The sequence below is a fragment of the Moschus berezovskii genome, chromosome 22, assembly GCF_049115385.1.
Source record: "Moschus berezovskii isolate FMDL1 chromosome 22, NW_MosBer_1.0, whole genome shotgun sequence".
Lineage (NCBI taxonomy): Eukaryota > Metazoa > Chordata > Mammalia > Artiodactyla > Moschidae > Moschus > Moschus berezovskii.
Window position 1 is genome coordinate 5074552 of NC_142481.1, and position 17459 is coordinate 5092010.

General features: G+C 42.6%; 1 pseudogene; it reads right to left on the reverse strand.

The window, feature by feature from the left end:
• Nucleotides 1–4693: 4693 nt before the first annotated feature.
• LOC129546318 (zinc finger protein 766-like) lies at nucleotides 4694–6877 on the reverse strand (annotated as a pseudogene).
• Between the last annotated feature and the right edge of the window lie 10582 nt (nucleotides 6878–17459).

Below are 17459 nucleotides of genomic sequence, written 5' to 3' on the forward strand. Positions count from 1 at the left end.
CCAGGCTTCAACAGTAGGTGAACCATGAACTTCCAGATGTTCAAGCTGGATTTACAAAACGCAGAGGAACCAGAGATCAAATTGCCAACATCTGTTGGATCATCGAAAAAGCAAGAGAATTCCAGAGAAACATCTACTCCTGCTTTATTGACTATGGCAAAACCTTTGACTGTGTGGATCACAACAAACTGGAAAATTCTGAAAGAGATGGGAACACCAGACCACCTTACCTACCTCCTGAGAAAGCTCTATGGAGGTCAAGAAGCAACAGAGCTGGACACAAAACAACAGACTGGTTTGAAATTGGGAAAGGAGTACGTCAAGGCTGTATATTGTCACCCTGCTTATTTAACTTAAATGCAGAGTACATCATGAGAAATGCCAGGCTGGATGAAACACAAGCTGGAATCAAGATTGCTAGGAGAAATATCAATAACCTCATATATGGAGATGACCACCCTTTTCTGCCACTCTTATGGCAGAAAGCAAAGAAGAACCAAAGAGCCTCTTGATTAAAGCTAAAGAGAGTGAAAATGTTGGATTAAAACTCAACATTCAGAAAACTAAGATCATGGCATTCAGTCCTATCACTTCATGGCAAACAGATGGGGAAATAGTGGAAACATGAGAGACTATTTTGGCGGGCTCCAAAATCACTGCAGATGGTGACTGCAGCCATGAAATAAGAAGACACTTGTTCTTTGGAAGAAAAGCTATGACCAACCTCAGTTCAGTTCAGTTCAATTCAATTCAGTCGCTCAGTCATGTCCGACTCTTTGCGACCCCATGAACCACAGCACACCAGGCCTCTCTGTCCATTACCAACTCCTGGACTCTACCCAAACCCATGTCCATTGAGTCGGTGATGCCATCCAACCATCTCATCCTCTGTCGTCCCCTTCTCCTCCTGCCTTAAATCTTTCCCAGCATCAGGGACTTTTCAAATGAGTCAGTTCCTCGCATCAGGTGCCTGAAGTACTGGAGTTTCAGTTTCAGCATCAGTCCTTCCAATGAATGTTCAGGGTTGATTTCCTTGCAGTCCAAGAGACTCTCAAGAGTCTTCCCCAACACCACAGTTCAAAAGCATCAATTCTTCAGCACTCAGGTTTCTTTATAGTCCAACTCTCACATCCATACATGACTACTGGAAAAACCATAGCCTTGAGTAGACAGACCTTTGTTGACAAAGTAATGTCTCTGCTTTTTAATATGCTGTCTAGGTTGCACATAACTGTCTTCCCAAGGAGTATGCGTCTTTTAATTTCATGGCTGTAATCACCATTTGCAGTGATTTTGGAGCCCCCAAAAATAAAGTCAGCCACTGTTTCCACATCTATTTGCATGAAGTGATGGGCCCAGACGCCATGATCTTCGTTTTCTGAATGTTGAGCTTCAAGCCAACCTTTTCATTCTCCTCTTTCACTTTCATCAAGAGGATCTTTAGCTCTTCACTTTCTGCCATAAGAATTGTGTCATCTGCATATCTGAGGTTATTGATATTTCTCCCGGCAATCTTGATTCCAGCTTGTGCTTCTTCCAGCCCAGCATTTCTCATGATGTACTCTGCATATAAGTTAAATAAGCAGGGTGACAATTTACAGCTTTGATGGACTCCTTCCTATTTGGAACCAGTCTGTTGTTCCATGTCCAGTTCTAACTGTTGATTCTTGATCTGCATACAGGTTTCTCAAGAGGCAAATCAGGTGGTCTGGTATTCCCATCTCTCAGAATTTTCCAGTTTGTGATCCACACAGTCAAAGGCTTTGTCATAGTCAATAAAGCAGAAATAGAGTTTTTCTGGAACTCTCTTGCTTTTTCCATGATCCGGGGGATATTGGCAATCTGATCTCTGGTTCCTCTGCCTTTTCTAAAACCAGCTTGAACATCTGGAAGTTCACGGTTCACGTATTGCTGAAGCCTGGCTTGGAGAATTTTGAGCATTACTTTACTAGTGTATGAGATGAGTGCAATTGTGTGATAGTTTGAGTATATATGTGTTGATGCTAATGCTAAGTCGCTTCAGTCGTGTCCGACTCTGTGCGACCCCATAGACGGCAGCCCACCAGGCTCCCCCGTCCCTTGGATTCTCCAGGCAAGAACACTGGAGTGGGTTGCCATTTCCTTCTCCATATATGTGTTAGTATATGCTATTTATCTTTCTCTTTCTGACTTACATCACTCTGTATAGTAAGCTCTAGGTTCATCCACCTCATTAGAAGTGACTCAAATTGCGTTCCTTTTTATGACTGGAATTCTCTGGTGGCTCAGATGGTAAAGAGTCTGCCTGCAATGTGGGAGACCAGAGTTTGATCCCTGGCTCAGGAAGATCCTCTGAAGAAGAAAATGGCAACACACTCCAGTATTCTTGCCTGGAAAATTCCATGGACAGAGGAGCCTGGTGGGCTACAGTCCACAGAGTTGCAGAGTCGGACACGTCTGAGTGACTTCAGCTTCTTTATGGTTGAGTAATCGACGAGTTGACTCATTGGAAAAGACTCTGATGCTGGGAAAGGTTGGGGGCGGGAGGAGAAGGGGACGACAGAGAATGAGATGGCTGGATGGCATCAGCGACTCTGTGGACATGAGTTTGAGTGAACTCCGGGAGTTGGTGATGGACAGGGAGGCCTGGTGTGCTGATTCATGGGGTCGCGGAGAGTCAGACACGACTGAGCAACTGAACTGAACTGAATATTCCAATTTGTGTATGGACAACTTATTTATCCATTCATCCATTGATGGACATCTAGGTTGCTTCCATGTTCTAGCTATTGTAAATAGTGCTGCAATGAATATTGGGGTACATCTTTTTCAATTTTGGTTTCCTCAGGGTATATGCCTAGCACTGGGATTGCTGGGTCATATGGTGGTGGAAGGCAGATTCTTAACCACTGGGCCACCAGGAAGTCCCTTTTTCTCGTTTTGTTCCCCTCTACTGGTGTTCCTGCCCAATTTCAAACCTCACACGGTTCCTACTTACTCTACTCGTTTCCCCTCTTACTGCACTTTCCCCTCAACCTTTGCCTGCCCTAAATCTGTTTTTGCCTTTCTTTCCCATCTCTGCTCCCTCTCTGCTTTTGGGGGTACACTTCACCTATCCATGTTATGCTCACTTCCACCTCATTCTCTGGCACCCCCAGGTGGCTATGCATCAAATTTCCTGCTTTCTTTCTTCCTCTGCTCCTCCAATTGCTAGTTTTCTCTCCCGGGGTCCCAACGCTCTGAACGCCAAGTTTCCAAGTCCTTAATCCTCACCACTTTGCTCTCCCTCCTATCACTGACTCAGGACACCTCTCCCTACATTGCTCTCCTACCCCTGCAGATCCTGTTTTCATTACTACTTTTATAAAACTGACTTTCAAGGCTCAATTTCTTTTATGTTACTGTTTCTTTGCAAGATCCCCAGCCATCATCATCTGTATTCTCATTGGTTCCCTTCATTCTTTTCAGCTGTTTTTCTGTGTCCTTCTGTCTCTGCTTCTCCTACACCCTCTTGCCTACAAATTTCCAGGGATGCGAGTGAATAACATGCCTGCCTACAAGAACATTTTCCTATTGAGTTGAATTGGACAAGAAAAACAATGACTGTCACATGACTGGCCTGGGGCACCTCCACAAGGGGATGAAAGGAAGGGCTGACCATAAGGGGAGGCCTGAGAGGAAGGACTGCTCTCAGGATACGCAAGAAAGAGGAGCTGGGAAAGAGGGGGGCCTCAGGTAAGGGGCAGGCTCTCCAGAATCCCAGGACCAGGGAGAGAACGTGGCATCTCCTGCCACCCTCCAAGGGTGGATAGGGCGAGGCTGGAGGATTGTTCCCAAAAGTTCTCCAAAGCTGAATCGAAATACAGTGACAGAGTTTTGGAGGAGTAGAAAGAAGTAGCTTTATTACTTTGCCGGGTAAAGGGGGAACACAGTAGGCCAGTGTGTCAAGAACTGTGCCCTGCCCCTGCTTCCTGGCAAGTTGGAAGAGGTCTTAAGGTTTTCATGTTTTTTTGTTTTGTTTTTTTCAGGTGGAAAATGGGGCTGAAAAAAAGAATGCGGGCTGATGTGGTCTTGCACTTTTCTCCCCCTCCTGGGTGAATTGAGATCATCACAGCTGACATTGGGTGATTCAAGAACAGGTTCTGGTGGTCTCTGAGGTCATCATCCCATGACATTCTTTCTGGAATGAAGAATGCTCCAAGAGGAAAGTAATGTTTTCTTGGAAGGAAAAACACCAAGTGCAGCTAGAGGGCAATCATTTTCAGATTGCAAATAAGCAAGAAAGGGAGAACAAACATCTGTAGGTTAAGTGGATGGAGAGAAAAAGGACTGCATAAGGGCTAACATAATGGGGTGCCTAATTTAGTTTCTGCTACAGCAGAAGCAGAGGTAGTACACAGTTTCAAGAAGCAAAATGTTTGAAAGGCACCTACGTGGAAGAAAAGCCAAGGGCAGGGACCAGCCTCAGAATGAATTTAAATCCAAAGGAAAACAAGTCTTCTTTTCTCTGTAACATGCTCTGCCTTTGTATGTCAGTACATCACTGGGAAATGGCAGAATGACTTCCAGGCATTTGTCAATGGAGATTGTCTCCTTCTTACAAATTCACCATTATGAATTATCCAAAGACTTAAAAGAGTGGAACTTTGACTAAAGACGGTGCCACACTCACTTATCAGGTTTCTCTCTAGTATGAATTCAGTTGATGCTTTGCAAGGGCTGGCAACTCATGAAAGATTTTGCATAAATCAATACATTGGTAAAGTTTTTCTCCAGTATGAATCCTCTAATAAACTGCAAGGTTTCCCTTGTGATTAAAGACCTTGCCACACTCACTGCATTTGGAAGGCTTTTCTGCCATATGAATTTATTGATAGTTTCAAACGGTTGTCTTCTCAAGAAATAACTTGTCACACCCATATTATGTTTGTAAGGTTTCTATTATGAATTCTTGGGTGACTCACAAGGTTTGCTTTGACAAAAGATACTTATTACATTTGTAAGGTTTCTCTCTAGTATGAATTTCCTGATGAAGTCCAAGGGCTTCATTGAAAGACTCTGCCACATACATGATATTTATATGGTTCTGCCTCCTGCATGGATTATTTCATGTCTATGATACTTGAGGAAGAATGAAAGGCTTTCCCACAGACACTACATTTTTAAGGGTTCTCTTCAGTATGAATGCTCCCATGAATTACAAGGTCTAGATTTCAGCTAAACATCTTAGCATTCATATCACAGTTCTGTAATTTCTCTCCTATATGGATTATTCGATGTTGACTGAGGGTTGAGCTCTGACTAAAGGTTTTACCACAGTCATTACATCTGTAGGGTTTCTCTCCAGTATGAACTCTGTGATGAATTGAAAGCTTTCTTTTTTGACTAAAGACCTTGTCACACTCATTGCATTTGTAAGGTTTCTCTCCAGTATGAATTCTTTGATGAATTACAAGGTCAGAATTTTGGCTAAAGACCTTGCCACATACATCACATTGATGTAATTTCTTGCCTGTATGAGTTATACTATGTCGACTGAGGATTGAGTTCTGATTAAAGGTTTTACCACACTCATTACATTTGTAAGGTTTCTCTCCAGAATGAATTCTTTGATGAATGACAAGATCTGAATTTCAGCTAAAGACCTTGCCACATACATCACATATATGTAATTTCTCTTCTATATGGATTCTCTGATGACTCCTGAAATTTGAGCCCTGATGAAGCTTTTTGCCACACTCATAAAATTTGTAAGGTCTTACCCTGTGTAGGATCTGGTTTTGTATCAGTATTGAAGGATACATAAAGTCATTTCCATATATATTATAAATATTGGTTTTGAGAGTAGGAGAAACTATTTGAAGAGGTGAAAATGAGGAGCTACTGTTGACATACTTATCAGCTTGATTAAATGCAATTTTCTGTTGACATTTAAACATATGCAGTTCATCTGGAAGGCTTAACACAAGTCTATTTCCAGTATGGTTGTTTCCTGCATGCCTTCTACCATATTGACTTCTACTATCAATGACATCTTGGTTAAGGGATGTACGGATATTTTTGTAATTTCTTTCATCATTTCTCCACTGAAACCTGAAGTCATTCATGTTCTCCTGAATTTCCAGGAGGTTAAAATATTTAATTTCCGGATTTCTTTTCTTCCCCAAATCACTGTTCGGCATACTCCTTCTCTATCAGTGTGTGATTTTAGTTGTAATTTCCAGATGTGTATATGAGAAATATCTACAAGATATAAAGAACCATAGATGTCCTATTCATTACACTGCATGAATATAAGTTTCAGGTTGAATGTAAGATATTAAATAAAAGTAATACTTCAAACACGGTTAGGATACTTCACAACCATGTTAAATTTCTGAGGAACAATAAATAGGATTCTCCACTACACTTCTGGTGTATTATGAAGTGGCCAGGCCAGATCATCTGAAGAAAGGGCATGTTTAAATTCCTGAGGCTACATCATGAAGCTTTTCATGCCTGAGTCAACACGGCTTTGAGCTCAGTTAAGCAAGGTAGGGGATTTCAAGACAAACAAGGGTAAATCCAAAGATATCTTCCCAACTTTTAGAGGGAAGTTATCCTCACCCACAGAGAGCAGGTTCCTGAAGGTCTCCAACATCACATCCATGTATAAGGCCCTCTGAGCAGGGTCCAGGCACTCCCACTCTTCCGGAGAGAACTGGATGGCCACATTAATCAATGTCAACTGTGACTTAAAGTTAAAAAAAAAAAAAAATTTCACCAAGGCCATGAGGAAAGTTCTTATTTCCATACAAAATGAATAGAGGTAAAAGATCAATTAAGTTGAAGAATGTATTCTGACAAAGCCATGGAAAGGCATTTAGAGCTACTTGTATGTCTAATTTTAATTTCTTGTGCTTTGTCATTGAGATTATGATAGCTTCCAAATAGATGTAGATTTCTCATTTTTGTGGGCAATACATGAAATATATACAGATAATAATTCAACACCAGGTTGTCTATGTGGAAGGGTTAGCTATGTTAGACACACTGAGAATGATCAAACTTGGATATAGAGGAATGTGAGTGGTGTTTTCAGAGATGACAAAGTCCATAGTAGTTTTAAAGAAAGCTCAAAACCTCCAATGATGATGATGATGAGAACAGCAAAGACAAAAAACATTTAAATACTTCCTATATACTGTAAGTTTCTCTAAATGTTTAACATTTTTAACTTGTTAGCAACATCAAGCTCATTGAAGAAAGAATTTTTTACCATCTTACAGAGGAGAAAACTATGTCAGAGATACTGCTCGACTCAGGTCAAGAACCTAATGAATCATATAGTAAGCACCTGAACTACTGTGTTTGGGTTCTAGAACTGAAGCCAAAAAATCAAAAGTAATGAGCATTAAAAGTTCATTGATAGATGATTCCCTGAGAAAATTTGAAAGAAGTTCAAGCTGAACAACATGGATCAGCCTAAGAGGTCATTCATTACACGTGTGCACACATGCACACATACACAAAATGTTAGTAATCTTATTATTTAAACTGTGAACATGGTAGTATAGGAAAAAAAATCAAGGCCAGAGAACATATTAAAAATACACTATCAACTACAAAATGATATGATAGTTTTAAAATCATGATATCTTTTTTTTTTAAATCATGATGAAAAGTGAAAGTCACTCAGTCATATCCTACTTTTTGTGACCCCATGGACTGTAGCCTGCCAGGCTCCTCTGTCCATGGAATTCTCCAGGTCAGAATACTGGAGTGGGTAGCTGTTCCCTTCTCCAGGGGATCTTCCCAACCTAGGGATCGAGCCCAGGTATCCCACATTGCGGGTGATTCTTCACCATCTGAGTCACCAGGGAAGTCCCAAATCATGACATCATTTATCTAAACCATGGACATGCACATCCATACACCTATACATACAGGTCAACACTAAAATAACTGAGTAGTCTCCTGACAGTTTTTCAGTCTATTTTTTTCAGTATTGTATTCACACGCATTCTAAGATCCTGACAATGAAAATGTACAAACTGTACTCAACTGAGTTTCCCAAAAAGATTCTACACTAGGATACTAAAAAAAACTAGTACAGACATAACACTGATTCAAAATTTTAAAAGTTATTACTGTTATACATTATTTTAACAGATAAAAATCACAATAATAAATTTAAAAGATTCTTGAAGCAGTAAAAGACAGAAATAATATTGAAAAATATATTGTTATTAAAAAAGAACATTTTACTAAATGTCATGATTAAAAGGAAACTCCGAATGCATTCCTTTGAAGTTCCAGTGGAGTGAAGGGGGTTGGCCCTGCCTTTCACCACTGTACAGGGTGCCTGAGCAGAGACCATGAGAGGAAGTGACTGGAAGAAAACAGACAGCTAGTGCAACAGAGTAATCTAGAGAAAAGAAAGGCAAAAAGTGAAAAGAAGGAAAAAGATATTCTAACCTATAGAGAGCAGGAGTGACTGCACAGTATCAGAAAAATAAACAGAAAAACTGACACAAGAGAAAAGGACATTACATAATCATAAAAGGGTGAATTCCCCAAGAAGACACAACAATTCATAAATATGTACTGGGGGAAGGCACCAGGTAAGGATGAACGTACAGGTGTCAGGAAAGCACACCTCAGAATCAGAAAGAAACCCAAAGAGAGGCATTTCAAGAAGGACGGACTGAAGAATCAACAGAGTATGGCCTCACCTGAGAAACAGCCACCCTTTACTTTCCTCCTCCTCTTACGGCTTCTTATTCAGACAACTTGCATATTTAGAGGTCACGCTTCAAAGCTGAAAACAGGCTGTTTAATGGTTAAAATAAACACACTCCTTCTTCCTCTGCCACAAGCACACACACAGGGAAGATCTTACCATATGGATTAAGAGTCCTGTGCTCCCCACTGTCACAGGAGGGACTCAGGACAGTAAACTCCCCCCCCAGAGACCAACCAGTCACTTTTCCCACACTTTTCATCAGATCTCCCTACCCTCCTATGAGGCTGTTATGCCACACAGTAGCAGTGGGCACCTGAGCTGACCTGATAACCCCCTTCAGGTCACAGACCAGGCAGGCCCTGGTCCATCCCCATGCAGAACAGAGCACCTCCTCCTCATGCTAGATCTCAGTCCTCAGAATCAGGAGGACTCAAAGTCCTGATGTTCGGTGACAAGTCCAGACTGGAATCACAGGGGCAATTAAATATTATTGAGATTTCGCCACATACCGACGATCTTAAGAATTCCTGGTCAAAGTGTATAAAACATGTCTATATAAATGACTCATTGACCTACTATGAAGCCTGGATTGAGTACCACTAAGAGAAGATTAAGCCCAACACATCTCCCACTTTTTCTTTTTCTTCTCCAGCTTTACTGAGACATAAAAGATGAATGAAAATGGAACAAGTGATTCTCTGACAAACATATACACTGTAAATAATTATCACAATCAAGTAATCCATACTTCCATCAACACAAAATTACCATTTTGTGTGACTATGTGGGGAGAACATGTAATTCTTTCTGAGAAAATTTCAAGTATATAGAAACACACTGTTGATGAGAATTCAAATTGGTGTAGCCACTGTGGAAAGTTCCTCAGAAAACTGAAAACAGAATTACCATACAATTTAGCAATCCTACTCCAAGGCATATATCCAGACCAAATTATACTTCAAAAAGATTCATGCATCCCTATGTTTATAGCAGCAATATTTATAATACCCAAGACAAGGAAAAACTAAATGTCCACCAACAGATGTGTGAATAAAGAAGACACGGTGCATATATACAATGGAATATTACTCAGCCATATAAAGAATGAAAGAATGCCATTTGCCACAATATAGCTGGACCAAGAGATTGTTATAAAGTGAAAGAAGTCAGAGAGAGGCAAATATATGATTATCATTCATTTCTAAAATCTTAAAAAAATGAAACAAATGAACTGACTTACAAAGCAGAAATAAGACTCACAGACCTAGAAACAAAATTATGATTATCAAAGGGGGATGCGGGGGGGGGGGAATAAAATAGAAGGATAGGATTAATATATAAACACTACTATATATAACACAGATAACTAATATAGACATACTGTATAGCACAGGGAATTAATTCAATACTCTGTGATAATCTATGTGGGGAAAGAATCTGAAAAAGAATCAACATGTATATGTACAACTAAATCACTTTGCTGTATACCTAAAACTAACAAAACCTTGTAAATCAACTATACTCAAATAGGAAAAAAAAGAAAGAAATCAGTTGTGAGCAAATTTCTTCATCATGGATGGGCTCTGTTGCAAAAACGTTCCAAGTTAATTCAGCCCATGTTTCAGAGAACTTGCAGAAAATAGCCAAGAGGGACCTGAGGCAAACATCTTATCACCTCAGAGTTCACAATTTTACTAGCTCACAGGAAGAGGAAGAAAACAATACAAAGCTGGGCTTCCCTGGTGGCTCAGGGGTTAAAGCATCTGCCTCCAATGTGGGAGACCAAGATTCGATCCCTGGGTCGGGAAGATCCCCTGGAGAAGGAAATGGTAACCCATTCCAGTATTCTTGCCTGGAGAATCCCATGGACGGAGAAGCCTGGAAGGCTACAGTCCACGGGGTCGCAAAGAGTCGGACACGACTGAGCGACTTCACTAATCACTAACCGGTAAAATTAGATTTTGACTGTTACTACAGAATATCATTGACATTTCTGCCAACTACTCATCAACATATTCTAAAATTAGGTGCCTGCCTGCATCCTCAATAGCTTCCGTTGTGTCCAACTCTTTGAGACCCTATAGACCGTAGCCTCCCAGGCTCTTTTGTGCATGGGATTTCTCCAGGCAAGAATACTGGAGTGGGTTGCCAGGCCCTTCTCCTAAAATTATGTACTACTTACAAAAGAAACTTTACATGTATAAGAAGACAAGAAGCCATTCATGCCAGGAAAAAAAATCTGAAACAAAATTTAAAAAGCCGTAATTGGACACACATCAATGTTAGAACAACTCAATGATCCATATCAAAACAACCCATCACCCATTTGGATCCAATTTTCCCCCCACATGCACTACTAGGTGTTTCCATCTTATTCTGTTTACCTGTCTCCCTGTTTCATTGGTCGCGTGTCTTTTTTGCTCTCCTGCTGTTTCTGGCCTCCTCTGTTTCTTCCCTCACACCTGTCCTGCACCTCTGCAAGCTGTTCTGCCTCTTGAGGCTCTTTCTCCCACCCTTTCTGACTGTCATAAATAAAATTTCTGTGTTTCTGCCTCTTTCTTCCCCCATCTCCGCTCCTTCTCAGCCCTCCCTATGCACTCCCTTCCTCCTCAAAGACCCCAGGTGGCGATGCTTCCTTCCAGTTCCTTCTTTCCCTCTGCTCCTCTTGTCACCTTCTGTCCACTTTTTCTCCCAGCACTACATGGCTCTGAAGGCCGAGGTTCCAACTCTTGTAACATTTCCCATTACTCTCTTGAAATGACCGTCCTCTGGGATCCCGCCTTCTCACGCTGATCCGGGTTCCCTTCCTTATGCTGCCCTGCAATCTTGCAGGTGTGACTTCATCACATTGAGGTTACTGCTTTTTTGCGTGTCCCTCAGCGACCCTCTACGTTCCCACTCGTTTTCCCTCACTCTTTTCCCTTCAGGTTTTCTACTTCTCCCTCAGTCTCTCCGTCTCTCCTTTTCCCGATACCCCCTCACCCAAGCACAAAATGCTCGCCTTCCGGAAAGGACCACTTTCTAAGGGCGGGGGGCAGGGGAGAGATCCTGGGGACCGAAGGGCATGGGGTATCACACGACCCGCCCAGCTCACCTTCCCCCAGGAGAAGGCAGAAGACGCGGCCTCTGCGGCAGCGGAGCGACCCGCGCTGCCTCGAGGGACCGAGAGGGCGAGGTTGGAGGGAGCAAATCCACCCCGCGGACGAGTATTTTACATGGGGTGAGGGTGGGACGCGGGGGTCAGCAGAGGATTTTATAAAGGCGGTGTCTACGTGGAACGAAAGCAGAAAAGCCAAGGGCAGGGACCGGCGCAGAGCGACTTCAAACCAAAAAGAAAAGATACCGGACCCGAAACGGCGACGTCCGGATTTTCTGGGGCGGAGGGCTGGGTCCTGGCATGTTAGATCCCTAGCGACTCCCACACTTTGAGGACTGGGGGTACCACACAGCACAAGTTCACGGTAGAAAGAAGAAACTTACCTCAGGACCGTGACCTTGGCTGCGAGCTCCCCACCTTCGGGCTCATTAGGTTGGGCTCCTCGGGTTAGAGGCCGGGTTTCCGGGGCGGGGCCGGGGCGGGGCCAACCGGCAAGGGGTGGAGCGAGGAGAAGGCCTAGCCCTGCATCCTGTAAACTGGAGGGGCTGGGAGAAGGGAGGGGTTGGCTGCCTCAAGTTGTATACAGTTACTGCGAATCTGCATCAAAAATCTTTTTTCCTACTTCCGTAACCCTCCCCGCCACGTTCTTGTTTCTATGGAACATGTGAATAATAAAAATTGTTGACAAAAACATTTTTAAAGCACCCACACACATGCGTGCACACGTACATGCCTCGGTCTCATCACTCAGGTCCGAGTCAGGATTACCCTGGGCGGTCCCCTCCCTGGACTCCGCAGGTGAGCCTTTACATCTCGACTTTGCTTCCCATAACCGGCCCGTGGCCGGTGTCTCCCGCAACAGAGCCTTCCAGGGTCCTACTCCCCATAGGTGCTGAAGAGATGGAGTCTGGTCTCCAAAACCGAGGGCACGAACACCTGTTCGTCCTTTGGAGGAGCTCCTATATGTCCATCTTCTAGTCTTTTTATTCTCTCTTGATTTCTTTTTTTTTTTTTTCTTTTTTATTGGAGGCTAAGAGGAGAGTGAAAAGGTTGGCTTGAAGCTCAACATTCAGAAAACAAAGATCATGGCATCTGGTCCCATCACTTCATGGGAAATAAATGGAAAAAACAGTGGAAACAATGTCAGACTTTATTTTGGGGGGCTCCAAAATCACTGCAGATGCTGATTGAAGCCATGAAATTAAAAGAGTCTTATTCCTTGGAAGGAAAGTTATGACCAACCTTGATAGCATATTAAAAAGCAGAGACATTACTTTGCCAACAAAGGTCCGTCTAGTCAAGGCTATGGTTTTTCCCGTGGTCATGTATGGATGTGAGAGTTGGACTGTGAAGAAAGCTGATTGCCGAAGAATTGATGCTTTTGAACTGTGGTGTTGGAGAAGACCCTTGAGAGTCCCTTGGACTGCAAGGAGATCCAACCAGTCCATTCTAAAAGAGATCAATCCTGGGTGTTCATTAGAAGGACTGAGGCTAAAGCTGAAACTGCAGTACTTTGGCCACCTCATGCGACAAGTTGACTCACTGGAAAAGACTCTGATGCTAGGAAAGGTTGGGGGTGGGAGGAGAAGGGGACGACAGAGAATGAGATGGCTGGATGGCATCACCGACTCTGGACATGAGTTTGAGTGAACTCAAACTCATATCTTGCTAGCTTCTTAATATGTCATCTAGAAAGTAAAAGTTACATTTGCTACCTAATCTAAAATGGCTGTATGGTGAAAATCTAAAAAATATATAAGGTTCATTCTTTAAACATGTTTGCAAGCAAATGTAAAATGATGAAGAGAAAAAGGAGGTCTTTATTCAGTTCAGTTCAGTTCAGTTCAGTCGCTCAGTCGTGTCCGACTCTCCGCGACCCCATGAATCACAGCACGCCAGGCCTCCCTGTCCATCACCAACTCCCGGAGTACACTCAAACTCATGTCCACAGAGTCGGTGATGCCATCCAGCCATCTCATTCTCCGTCGTCCCCTTCTCCTCCCGCCCCCAACCTTTCCCAGCATCAGAGTCTTTTCCAGTGAGTCAACTCGTCGCATGAGGTGGCCAAAGTATTGCAGTTTCAGCTTTAGCATCAGTCCCTCCAATGAACACCCAGGATTGATCTCCTTTAGAATGGACTGGTTGGATCTCCTTGCAGTATAAGGGACTCTCAAGAGTCTTCTCCAACACCACAGTTCAAAAGCATCGATTCTTCGGCGATCAGCTTTCTTCACAGTCCAACTCTCACATCCATACATGACCACAGGAAAAACCATTGCCTTGACTAGACGGACCTTGGTTGGCAAAGTAATGTCTCTGCTTTTTAATATACTATCAAGGTTGGTCATAACTTTCCTTCCAAGGAGCAAGCGTCTTTTAATTTCATGGCTGCAATCAGCATCTGCAGTGATTTTGGAGCCCAAAAAAACAAAGTCTGACACTGTTTCCACTGTTTTTCCATCTATTTCCCATGAAGTGATGGGACCAGATGCCATGATCTTTGTTTTCTGAATGTTGAGCTTCAAGCCAACCTTTTCACTCTCCTCTTTCACTTTCATCAAGAGGCCTTTGAGTTCCTCTTCACTTTCTGCCATAAGGGTGGTGTCATCTGCATATCTGAGGTTATTGATATTTCTCCCGGCAATCTTGATTCCAGCTTGTGCTTCTTCCAGCCCAGCGTTCCTCATGATGTACTCTGCATATAAGTTAAATAAGCAAGGTGACAATATACAACCTTGACGTACACCTTTTCACATTATTGTCAGGACCTCCTGTCTTCATCTTCCACATGTGTGTCTCTGCAGGGGATGCCATGCTCAGTCACTGCTCCTATATGAGTTGGTGCCCTTGACCTTGCTTCAGGAAGAGGGTGGGAAAGACGGGGGTGAGACAGGCTGTGGGTGCATAGGTCCCATCCAACTGAGTTTCTCTTCCCCAGCTCCTGGCTTGTCTCTCACCCAAGAGGTATCTGGGTCCACAGTGACTAGGCTATGCAAGTATTGACCAGGTCCAAGAGATTTTCATAGACTTTTAACAATCCTTTCAGTCCAAATTTGATGAGAAGCTGATATTTAACACTTCGTATTTCTAATCTCTTCATGCTGCAGAGTAAAGCATTTCTTGCCAGTAAAAGTATGTAGTTAAGGTCAGTCATTAAAATACAACAACTGCTTGAACTTAGCTATTCTTTCAAAATGGTATCTGGAGAGCTAGGTTGCGATCTGTAATGCATCCTGTGTCATGATGAGTTTAGACACAGAGTAAAAATCCTTTTCTCTGTCATGGTTCATCATTAAAAAATTATACAAGGATGATTACAATAAAGATATGAAAGGCCCCGGGCTCCACTCCACTCTCTCCCTCTCTCTCTCAGAGGGAGTTCCCAGGAAAGCGAACCCATGAAGAGGGCCAGAGGGCAAGGACCTAGACCCTCTCGCCACCAGCTAGGAGAGGGAGTTTGAAAGCCTGCCAATCCAGACCTGAAGGAGCCTTTCCTGTGGCTTCAACCTCAAGAGGCCCTGAGCCACACCCACGCCACTAAAATACTCCCACGTTCACAGAAACTGTGGACTATCAAACGCTCACTGTGAAGCCTCTAAGCTTCATACTGATTGACTACATAGCAGGAGATAATGAATGTGCTGCTGCATGCTCAGTCCTGACTCTTTGCAGCCCCATGGACTGTAGCCAGCCAGATTCCACTGTCCATGGGATTTTCCAGGCAAGAACATTGTAGTGGGTTGCCATTTCCTTCTCCAGGGGGTCTTCCTGAATCAGGGACCCAACCCACATTGGTAGATTTTTTTTTTTTTTTTAAACACTTAACTACCTGGGAAACCTGATTCAAGCCCGATTCTGGCCGGCTACAGAAATGGACATAAAATATATATGCCATGAAAAAGATGAAAATATGAAGGCACTTAAAATTCAAAATGAGAATTCTCACAGTAAGATTCACCTAACCTTAATGACTTCAAAACTGTGCTACTTAGGGAATTCTCCAGTGGTCCAGTGGTTAGGACTCCATAGTTCCACTCTAGGGGCCCAAGTTTGATCCCTAGTTGGGGAATTAAGATCCATAAGCCCTGTGGCAGTGAAAAGAAGGAAAGATTTATTTCCTACAATGACAAGATAAATTAAGTAAGACACCTGGGCATGAATGGGTGGAGACAGGTACACTGGCAGTGAGAGATCAGCAACTTAGCCATTGGATGGAGGGAGTCTAGAGTGCTCTGTGAAGGATCAATGGAGTTGTTGACTACCCCCAGAACTGGTCATTTAGTTAAGCAAAGACAGGATTGTCTTTGTAGGCAATGGAAATTAACAAGTAAAATGCAAAATTCTGTTCATGCTGATTGTGCATTTTCATTCCAATGGTATCAAGAACATCATTTCCATTTAGAGTACACTAAAATCTGGGAGACAGAGATCAACTGCAGTCCAGGGAGTGTAGGTCAAAAGCAATCTGAGGAATCTCATATGCATTACAAAGCTCCAAAGTGGTCCAAGAATTAACATACTTGGAAGAGGAGAAAAATCTTTTTAACTGGAGGCTAATTACAATACTGTAGTGGCTTTTGCCATACATTGACACGAATCAGCCATGGGTGTACATGTATTCCCCATCCTGAACCCTCCTCCCACATCCCTCCCCATCCCATCCCTCAGGGTCATCATCCCAGTGCACCAGCCCTGAGCACCCTGTCTCACGCATCGAACCTGGACTGGTGATCTATTTCACATATGCTAATATACATGTTTCAATGCAATTCTCTCAAATCATCCCACCCTCACCTTAAATCATGTCAATATGCAGGGTCCCCCTGCAGGGTCCTTTGATACCATTAAAGAGCTTAAACGCTGAGGTTCTTGGGCATATTTGTTATCATTATTACATCTTTTATTATTCCATTATTCATACATATGTGTACATTTTAGTCTTTGAATTTTGATGTCACATTACATCCTGATAATATGAGACTTTACTCCAACCCCATAACTATGGAAAATAGCCAACATAAAATAACTCCTTTTCTTCTTTTCTGTGGAAGGAGACTGCTTACTTGCTAAGAACTACGCTTCCTCTTTAATTTCAGTAAGATTCAGGATAGCCCATTTGTTTACTTCAGAAACAGCAAGAAAGAAATCTTCCAATTTGCCATCCAATGCCTTATGAATGATTACTGTTCCTCTTTTAGATCTGTGGATGAAAAGTTTGTTAACATGATTTCATCAAAATTTACTTAAGCTTTTCTCCTCTCCCAAGTATGTTAATTCTTGGACCATTTTGGAGCTTAGTAATTCATATGGGACTTTGCCTAACTTGTTATACCTAACTTGTTTATATCCCTGGGTATAAAAGCTAAGTTTTCAATTTGAATTTTGAGGTTTTACAACTTTGGTTGCCAATATTCTATTTGAAGAATGCTTCTGTTTTTTGACTACCCACCAGGCAGCATGGCTTGTGGGACCTCAGTTCCCCTTCCCAGACCAGGGACTGAACCTGCACCACCTGTACTGGACATGCCGAGTCTTAACCACTAGACTGCCAGGGAAGTCCTGCTAGTCACTGTATTGTGCAATAATTTCAGAAACTGGTATTGCTCTACATTTGTTCCTGCCTAAAGGGAAATGTTTTTTACCTATCATAATTTTGAC